We start from the raw sequence: 10,976 nt of genomic DNA, 5'->3' as shown, positions 1-10,976 counted from the left end.
AAGGTTTGGCAATCAACGCGTAATTCAACACAAACTGCCGATAGTATTTCGTATGGCCTAAGAAGCATTGAACTCCCTTATAGTTGATTGGGGATGGAAGATCAACAATAACCCTGACTCTCGAGAAGTCAATGGCAATGCCGTTCTTTGACACCACGTGCCCTAGGATGGATCCATGCTTCACCCAAAACTGGCACTTTAAGGGGTTCAGGGAGAGACGATATAGGTGACACCGCTCAAAGACTGCTCGAAGTTTGTCTAAGTGTTCTCTCCAGGTCGAGTGAACACACAAGTCGTCTACGAAGGCTTCCAACTCTTTGCGAAGCATGTCTTTAAATATGGTGCACATGAGGCGTTGGAAGGTGGCGGGGGCATTAGTCAACCCGAAGGGCATGACTATGTAAGCAAAGACGCCCCACTCAGTGGCAAAGGCAATCTTATGCATGTCGGCAAGATGCACTTGCACCTGATTATATCCCGAGAAGCCGTCCAGAAAATTGTAGGCTTCCTTGCCAGCCACTCTTTCAGGCGTGTGCTCGGTGTACGGAAATGGATAGTTGTCCCTCTTAGTAGCAGTGTTCACCTTCTTGTAATTGATGCATACTCTGATTTTTTCATTCTTCTTCATGACAATGACTATGGGCGATACCCAGTCCGTGTGCTCAATTTCGTAAATGAATCCTGCTCTCATCAGCTTGTCAATCTCTTCCTTGACCGCGTGAGCGTGTTTTGGATTCATAGGGTACAGTCGTTGCTTGACCAGCGTAGCATTTGGCGTCATGGGTATGTTATGAGTCACTACACTCGGATTTACCTCCTTAAGCTCTTCTAAGGACCAAGCGAATACGTCTATGTACTCTTGCAAGAGAGCGACAAGACTCGTTTCCTCTTCCTCAGTCAAGTCATCAGCAATGAAGACTGGTCGAGGTGTCTCCCCTTCCTAGGCTAGGTTCACCTCCTTGACCTTGGCTGCTCCCTCGATCGGTTCACTCATTTTCCCTTGATGTTTGGCACCCAACAGGATCACTACCCTATCCCCTTTCTTGAATTTCGTAAATCTTTTAGGGAGGTCCTGCGGTTTTCTCTGTTCTTTCGTTCGTGTATCCTTGGGTTTTTTTTTTTTTCCCTTTCAACCATATGTGCCTCAAGTGGATGGATAGGTCCCCCTTGGTGTGTCTGCCAGCCTAGGTATCTTTGGGTTGCAATCTGAACTTACCTCTGACTTAGAGTCGAACTCCCCGTCTTCGCTAGAAGAGGTGGTCTCCCCTGGTGGTTGCAACTCAGATGGTGACTCTGTCCTAAGCACTGGTGTCGTACCGGATTGGGCTAGGCCTACTTGATCGAAATCTATGGCTCCTACGTATTCCAACCAGGTGCGATCACAATCGATGCGCATGACCCCTTGCTCTATCCTGAAGGCACTCTTTTTTTGTGGCTTGGAGTCTGCCCGTATTTGTTCTATTTCCCGTCCCTCAGTGTCATATTCTACGGTATCCATCTCACCCTCACTTTTGTCTCACTAAAAGATTGGCATTCTTCATATTCATCGTTGGATTCCTCTTTGTGTGATTGCTCATCGTCTCCTAGGTCTTGGTATATCTCTTGTCTTTAATCGGGGATTAGGGCCGAGTTGTACATGAGGTTCAAGTCATGCACCTTGGTCCATTGCCACTTGGATTCATCTAAGAGATCCTGGAGTGGTTTGAAGTTTGCTGTTGGATTGCCAGCTAGCTTGCCCGTTAAATATTCCAGAATCTGCTAGGGTTTCCTCTTGTTATTTGGCACTTGGAAGGTGATGGGTTTAGGTCTCCCCTGAAGGGTTCCTGCCATCATGCAAACTGGTACAAAGAGTGCATCTTTAGACTTACCGATTGTCTTGATGGCTTGCTCATATGCCTCATGATCCGAGAATGGCAAGTCAATTGCAGCAAGGACATGCATCCAATCTCGCTCGTCCTCTGGGCATGTAATATACTTGGTCAAGGATCCATAGGACTTCTTAACTTGAGCGTTCCCTTTAAGCATCGCGGAGATGGCATCCAAGTCGATTGGTGAGGTCTTCCAGGTATCCATCTCTACCCTCACGGAGTCTATTCTATTGCCAAGGAAGATTAAGCCGTTACCCCAATCTTCGATGAAGACTCTGGCATTGCACATCCAGGGTCGGGCTAATAGGATATCGTAGTCCACACCCTTCGTGACTATAAAGTTAACCGAGAACTAGACACCTGCAATTTTCATTGGCCAGTTTTTTAGCATCCCGAATGGTTTCACTCTCATACCATTTGCTAGTGTGATATTGAACTTAGCAGTCTCGACAGGTGGGTTTCCCCAAGTCTGAAGCACTACGTGGCTAAGCACACTAATCCCAACTCCCATGTCTATGATCCCCTTTCTCATTGTGTCGCCTAGGGCTAGGACCGGTAAGACTGCATGCACCTCCGTGCCCTCCCAGAAGGCATTAATGTGCAAGGATTTTGGCACAAAGTGCAGCATCAAAGTCGGTATTTGTATCTCTGCATCATGGTCATGCAAATTAGTATCTTGCTCTCGTGATCCTTCAACCTACTGTTTCAGGTCTTGCCATAGGGTGGGATGCTGCTTAAGCAGGTCTCCCAAACTTAGCATCACAAGGATGGTCATCAGCATGGTAAGGAGTTCATTGGCTACTCGTCTCTCTCCTAATCCAAATTGTCCTGGCCAATGGCCATGACTGATTTGCAGGCCTGCAGCATCAAGACTTGCCTAAGCGGTACTACTTGTGGTGCGGTCACATCCCCCGACTTTGGTCGAGGGGGTGAGACTGGCATGCTTATGCTGGAGAGATCATCGATCTCGTCCTCTAGGATGGGCTTAGCGTCCTTTAGGTGCTCTTGGGCCTCTTTCACCCATTCCTTCACTTTCTTTATGGCCTCTAGTTGGCACTTTGGATCCGGGTATTCCCCTACCTTAGCACTTCCCGTTTTGGCCGTCTTGGGGGCTAAAGTTTCTACCTCTACATCAATGATATTCTTTCCAACAGGCCTAGTAGCACTCTCAATTTTCAGTGCAACCTTAGCTTCAGACCTCTTCTTTCTTCGCCTACGGTTCTTCTTCCCTATCGACACTCTATCGAGGTTGCTAGGCCCTGGCAGTGATATGCAGGCCTGCTTCAACTAGGCATGAGTCATGACCCGCAAAGGGATAGGTGTGGCCTCCCCATCGAGGTTCTTGACACCAAACAGCCCCAATGGGACAGATGGCACGTTGGTTGAACTCGAATATGGTTTTTGCTTTGGGCAGTCGACGAAGAGATGAGTGGTCCCACACGCAACGCACCTTAGGTCAGCTTTGTCTATGTTCTGCTACTCCCTCTCAGGGCAGCGTGATGAGATATGCCCTGGGTGGACCACAAGTCCAACAGATAATTGGATCCTGTGTCTGCCCTCCTAGGCCTCTACCTCATCCTCTTCCTAATTCCATCACCGGTACTGGTCGATAGTCCATAAGGAATGTGTTGCCCTCATCGTCGTGCGAGACGTAAGGGTATACGTAAGTCTCTTCCTCATTTGGCTCTTCCACATAGTGGACTGGAGAGTCACTCAATGGATAGGTCATGTAGGGAGCATGCGGTCTAGGTATGCCTGTAGGGTTAATGTCCATCCTAGGAACAGCCAACTTAATGTCGTTAGGCACAAGAAGGGCCAATGGGGCTCCCCTTTCGAAGAATGGCTACGGCCTATTCGCTAGGTAGGGTTGGCCATATGGTTGTGACTATAGAAGTCTTCTTGGTAATCTACAATGCGCGACGTCGTGACCGAACCTACCATAGTTAGCGCAAGGTCTTGACCTAAGGTCTTGACACTCGGCTAGCAAGTGGTTTCCGCTACACTACACGTAGTACACGCATTGGACGTGTGGGCGCGTTGGTTGTCTCAACATGTCTTGCAACTTGACTATCTCCATCTTTACATCAGCCAAGTCCTGGTTTGTCTCGATGGCTTTCCCCTTATCTTGGGTGGTTGGGCCTGATCGTTCGCTAGAGGTTGAAGCTCTCTCTGAGCTCCGCGAATTGGTTTCTTCTGATTTTAAGCTCCTGGAACTTCTCTCTTTCAGCTGACCGTCAACTCTGATGGCTTCCTCAAAAACCCTAGCTAGCACATCTCGCTGCAAGCTATAGAGCGCTGGATTTGGAGTTATAGTATTCAAGTTATGACAAATCCAAAGATTTGACCATGTGTCCCAAACTTATGGAAATTTTCCATATTCCCCAATATGGTGTTACTTGCATTTACTTCAATTTGCATACAATTATACACCACATATAGCTACACATAAAGCACCTTTTGAAATCATTTATGGACATAGATTGCCTACACATGTTACATCATTGTCAAACAAAGTTAAAGTTGCTGATGATATTGCCAATATGCATGCTACTATTTTTGCTGAAGTTAAAGATATGATTGTAAAACCCAGCAATCATACACTAAATAAGCTAACAAGAAAAGAAAAGCCATGAGTTTCAAAGTTGATGATTATATTATTTGGTTATGCATTGAGAAGAGAAGATTGCAAAGTGTTGAGAAACACCATGTTGTTAAGTTAGCCCCTAGATTTTATGGACCTTTCAAAATCATTCACAAAATCAATGACAATGCATTTAAATTAGAACTACTCTAACACTAGAAAATTCATAATACTTTTCATATCAGTTTGTTACGACCTTTTAGAGGCCAATTACCTGTTCACCCTGTATATGAAAATCCGCCTTTGTTAGAAGAAGAAACTGAAATACTTGAATTTGAAACTATTCTAGACACTGATTTTATGACCACCAGAATTGGCCATAGATATCTCATACCCAATGGATTCTGTTGAAGAAGCCCAATGGATGCACGCCCGCAACCTAAGTGATTACCCCTCACTCCTTGCTCCACATTGAGCTAATAGCAATTGAGGAAAATTGATATCCCACTTTGGGGGTATGATGCCAGGAGGCATATTTCATGGTGGATTCAGTGAGACCATGGTGGATTCCATGAGGTTCTTATTCCACGGTGGATTCCATGAGGTTTTGCAGTGGATTCCATAAAACTATATTTATTTTTCGGGGCTCCTACACAAGGGGGATTCCTTGTGCGAAAATTTGACAGGGATGCCTATCCTTTTCGGGCATCAAATTAATTTAATGTGCATGTGGGTGATTCTACAGCGGGTGATTCTGCAAAATACATATTTAAATTAATGGATGTTTATAAGTTTAGAGTGCACTCGTATTAAATTAAGTTTTGGATAGAGTTCCAACCTATTTATTTATTTTGTAGCTAAAGACTGCTAGGTATTCACTTTTGTTGGTTTAATTTTGTTATTTTCTAACAATTGTGAATGCTTCAGTTGATGTGTAGAGCAAGCAGTGATGGCGTTTGGAAGCACCAGAGGCAATGGCGTGTATTCAGATTACCTAGAAGAAATTATCATTTTTTATGGGCGCACGCCTTATCATTAAAGACGTGGTGCTAATATTTATTTAGACTCACTTATTTATTCAAGAGCTTAACAAACATTTAATATTTTGTATGTGCATGGATACTCAGTTTAAATATTTCATTAGTGGGCATTGTATTTGGACACATCCCGACTTTTGGGACGCCCAACCACTTTATTCTTTATTTGGACAAAAGCAAACACAAAAGCCAAAGCATGTTAATTGTAAAATTGGGCTATTTTTTAACTTGAAGATTAATAAATTTATAAATACCTGCCTTATAGAGCGCTCACACAAGGCATGGGGGGAGATTGTACCCAGTTTGTCTTTTTGCTTCATGTCGTGCAAAACCTTCTTCTTACTTTATGAGTTTATGTAGAGTTCTTTGTTCTTGGGGACCTTCTGGCGCTCACTATGCGCACATCCAGCATCCGATTTGCGCACCAAGTAAGGAGAAGAAAGAGAGGGGAGTAGCAAAGGAAAGTCAAGATTATCAATCCAAGAACCACTAGTGCCTTTGACAAAACTCCACTAGCATCAACTATAGCATCCACAAACATTTCCTTCATCTCCACAAGATCTTTGTCTCTTGATTCAAGGTTTTCAATCATATCTTCAAGACCAACGAAGGTCGAAAGACTAACACACGAGGACTCCATATGCACAATAACCCCAAAGAGATGATACTTTGGAGCGAGGAACCCGAGAGTTACAAATGGAGTCGCAAGCATGAATAACACACCATCTCTCACAACACAATCCCAAGTTCTTTTCATAGGCATATCAAATGTTCTTCCAAATTTATAAATGGAAATCTTATGATTCACAAATTAGGCAAGATAAAATTTTGACGAGAAAAGGATGTTGGAATAGAGTAGGAATCATTAATGTTGAAAGGAAATATAGCTACATGTAATCACAATACATCGAATAGATTTATGTATATATAGGGGCCATGCAATTGCATTAAATAATTATAATTTTTTGGCATACGAATCATATAGTCATTGTAGGGAAATGTGATTAAGGTAAATAAATGGAGTTCATTAAAACAATTACTAATTTAGACTAGCTAGCAAAATGGAATGTACTTTTTTAAAGAGTAAATCATGCTCAAGTTGAAATTCTTAAATTACATTTGTATCCATTCAAAACCAATGATAATTTAGAATAAACTTTATAAAAATACTATAATACAAAGCTACTTAAAAAGTAAAACGTAAAGACCTAAGTAATTCTCTTTCCAAAAAAAATTAGAAGCTTAAATTTTCCTAGGGAAAATACTTACCTTATTAGCTTATCTAGCTTCTAAGCAAGCTCACTCAAGAGGACTCTAAGGTTGAGAACTAGTTTTGTATGCTAAGATAAGCCTTAGCCATAACCTAACACATAGAATTCTGGTAAAGCAGCCAAGGTTCGTACTAAAACAACATGACCAACCTTCAATGATGAGTTAGATAAACTGATATTGCTCAAGGAGGGATCCAACAAAAAGAGCTATTTGGGGGTTTAGAGGAAACCTAAAATCCAAGAAGGGGACGACCTGAACCAAGTTGGAAAGAATTGTTGCTAGGTTAAAAGCTTACTATGATTGCCTCCCTGTTTATGTAGAAATATTGTTTGAAAAGAATTGATTGTGCTTACAATGGTGAATGCAAATTTACTTCATGCGCTTAGGAGGCTTGATTGAACTAGTCAAAACCCTAATGTACCAAATTTACAAGATAAAAGGAAAGTGTGCTAGACCTCCCCCAGGGCTAGCTATGGATCCCTTCACTAAGGGGGATTGGTTTTTACCACCTTTGAGAGTTGAGGGTGCCAAAGGGGCTCTGACAAGTAAACTCTTATGCTCGTAAGAACCACTCAAACTCGCGTGTGACTCGGGATGGATTTCCTAAAGGGCTTCCTTTACTAGGTAGGGGCAAAATCTTGGTAAAGTAATGGTCTTCAAGTCATTCTTACTTTTGGGAAAAAGGTGGACACTTGTATAAGATTCTTTAATAAATAAAAAATTGTATTTCAAAGCATCTTTTTTCATTGTTTGTGTATTGTGACTTAAGTTACATGAAGGAACATTGTGACTTAAATGGCTAATTAAGGAAGCTGATTTTATTTGTACAACATAAATGTATTAGGTGATTAGTTAACCAAATTTATCCAACCAAGGGAAGCATGAGCGTAAGATTCCTAACAAATCGGCCCTAAGGCAGGGTAGTCTCGGTAAGCTGAGAGCTTCTCCACAATTTGATGCATTATAGTATAGGGAACATTGACCACATAGAATCAGTTACCACCCTGACTCAATATCATTCTAGGGGAATGGAGTCAAACTTTGCCCTACAAGCATAGGGGTCGGCATGCACTTACTCCCCCTCATTTCTCACTCTCCTCGAAGCAAGTGCGATATAAGTTGGCTTCGATTCGTCAAGTGATCTAGCATAAGCAAATGATCGAAGATTGACACTAATTAATCTGATATGTGACCTTAGTTTACTTAGACCAAAAATTCAAGTCGATTCTTGTGGGAACCATCGAGACTTGTTATTGCAAAGTGGACTCGAGAGAATCTAGGTAGCAAGCCTATTATTTGAAAGAGTGCCGAGCAGCATCACCTAGGAAAACATCTCGATGGACCACTAAATCGTGCCATTGAGGATGTCTTAGTCAGGCATGTCATAATTAGAAAGTATATTGTCAGGACATGAATGCCTTGTTATAACTTCTTCTAATAGAAATCAAGCTACTATTGTGGTTATTGCATTGACTTGATGCCACTTTGTAAAATATTCAGTAAAAAGGACAAGATATTTATCCCATGCTCTTGATTCTAGTAATGAACCAACTATATCCCATGCAAAAAGTTGGAACAGATGTGTGATTTGAATGGGTTGCAAAAGTCTAGATGGTGTTTTATGTTACTTTCAAATATTGCATAAGTTTTGATATGATTAGCAAGTGTTTATCACATTTTAGGCCAATAGTATTAGGGATGCATGAGACTGAGTATCTTGTGTAGACCAAGCTATCCAAAGAGACGATGCTTACGGTGATAACCCATATATATTGTTATAGTCTAGTATGTAGAGTCGAGATTGTTGGTGTTGTTGAATGAAGTAGAGTAATTGGTTTTGAATTATGTTTTTTCTTTGTTGCTTAAAGTTTGGCCCATGCTTTTGTTGTTCTAAATTATTTGGGATCCTTTGCTTGAAAATCCGATTGTTGTGGAGCTATAGGTAATTGGTCATGTATTAGTGGCAGATTGATAAGTTGAACCTATTGAGCCTAAACATTTCTCGATAGAGCATCAACAATTATATTTGATGTTCCCTTGTAATATTTTAATATAAATTTACATTCCTACAATGTGAGTATCCAATGAAATAACCTCCCTAATGGATGCGACTCTTTAAACAATGATATAAGATGATTGTAATATGCCTATATTTTTTACCTATGGCCCATGCAAGTAGGGATGTAATTCGGTAACAACCCAAATAATTGCTTAGAGCTTCTTTTCGATTGTTTAATAGTTTTCTTCCTTGTTTCCCGACAAAGCTCCCAAGTTTGCTACTCCATTTGAATGAAATTGAGCATTTTGTATTTGTTATTGCCTTGCTTTGAGTTTCTTGTAATGCTTCTTTACATGACCATAATCATTGCTCAATAAAAGCATTTAGGCCAATCTTGAGCATCCTTGGAAGGTAGAGCTTGATGATCAGCTAGTTGAGTATTTTGCATATCGATATCCATTGGAGTTGCAATATCAATATTTGGTCTTTTATGGACTCTTTGTGATATTGAAACAAATTAAGTGTTTGAATTCGCTTTTATGCACTAAATACCATATTAGAGAATTTGGGAATCTCCCAAGTTCCATTTTCAAATAAGGAGTAAAGATTTGACCAAGTGGCTAAATCTTAACCCCATATTTGAGAAAGGGACTTGGGGGATCGCTTATATAGAATATCTAGGGAAAATTTCACCTTCAAGTAAGGGGATAAGATTTGACCATGTGTCCAAATATTAATCACATTAGGAATTCCCAAACTTTATGAAAATTTCCAAATTTTTGAATATGTGGTTAATAGGCAATATACATTTGATCCCTTGACCTCCAAGCTATGTCTTATGGTAATCTCTAAGCCATAAGAAATATAGTGTCATTACTTCAAAGATATGAGGATAAGTTCATAGTAATATCTGGTTGAATCTAACTGCAAATTGTCACACTAATTCTCTTATTACCTATTCACATTTTTTGTGTTGGTGAAGTGCCGACTATGTGATATTCTATTGTGAAAAAAAAATATAAAATAATGTTTCATGAGTGTCCAATTACTCTTGATGATTTCCTCTTATTACATGTACCAAGTTGCTGCCAATCCTTCAAAAAGAGTGTGAACCTCATGTGCCTTTTGTTGCTCTGAACATTGGTGGTATCTACATTTTTTAAGTAATCCACCCAAGATAGAATGTCTTCTATTGAGACAAACCCACAAAAGATTTCGGTCAGGACTTGCGGATTATAGCATTCAAGACACTACTATTAATGTTCTAAAACTACCACTAAATTTTGATTTGTATGACTAATGTGATGTGATAAAGTTGTCTTAGAAACTAGCATTTGTTCCATCTATGGCTATAACTTTGATTTAACATTATGAGTCATTTCCTCATCATATTGTGCAAGGGAAGCAATATGGGAAGGGGAAGCGGGATGACTCATCTTTGGCCCAGAGGGGATGGTACTAGCCCAACAAATGTGGCTACTGAATTGGAAAGAATTTTGTATATGTGTGATAAAGTGATTATGTCCAACATTCCCTATTACAAGAAGAGTTGAGTGCCAAGAACCCCATCATCTCCACCGTTGTAACATTTTTGTTTGTTGGGGAAGAAACCCCTTCTCTCGTATCCTTCTTTCATAAATATAACAAGAGCGTTTACAACTACTCCGTCCATGTGGGAAGTCACCATGTGGATCACCCTTACAATATGTTATATGGTTTTTGCAAGAGAAAATGAGAAAAAATATCTTTCCAATGAATCTCCTCCAATTACCTTACAGGCTTGGCAATGTAAGGGTATATGAACCAAAGGGTCACATGCTAGACATTCAATGTGAATGGACTTACTAAAAGTCCATCTAAAAATATTCCATGGAAATAAAGATACTAGTGACATACTAAAAGAGGCCATTATCTTGAGTGGTTGGGGAGTTAACAAGGAGTTAACAAAGCTTTTCCTAACTTCTGTGTTTGCTAAAGGCAAGCCACCTATATGGGCATGGCATTGGTATCAAAGCGAGGTTGTAGCAAAAGATCAGGGAGTGCATGACACCATTTGATAGTAGGCCACACCGGCCCTGTACCCAAACAACTATCACACTACAAATTGCATTGTTGTGTTTGTGTCCTCTTATGGCTTACAACTAAAGTCGGAGAGCAATGGGCACATCCGGAAATAAGATAGAATCTTCACACCACAAAGACAAAACTACATCAGTACC

Source organism: Lygodium microphyllum, chromosome 29, assembly GCF_053477565.2.
Source record: "Lygodium microphyllum isolate KBCC chromosome 29, Lygodium_microphyllum_v1.1.10, whole genome shotgun sequence".
Classification (NCBI taxonomy): domain Eukaryota; kingdom Viridiplantae; phylum Streptophyta; class Polypodiopsida; order Schizaeales; family Lygodiaceae; genus Lygodium; species Lygodium microphyllum.
Note: the sequence above shows the minus strand (reverse complement) of the source record.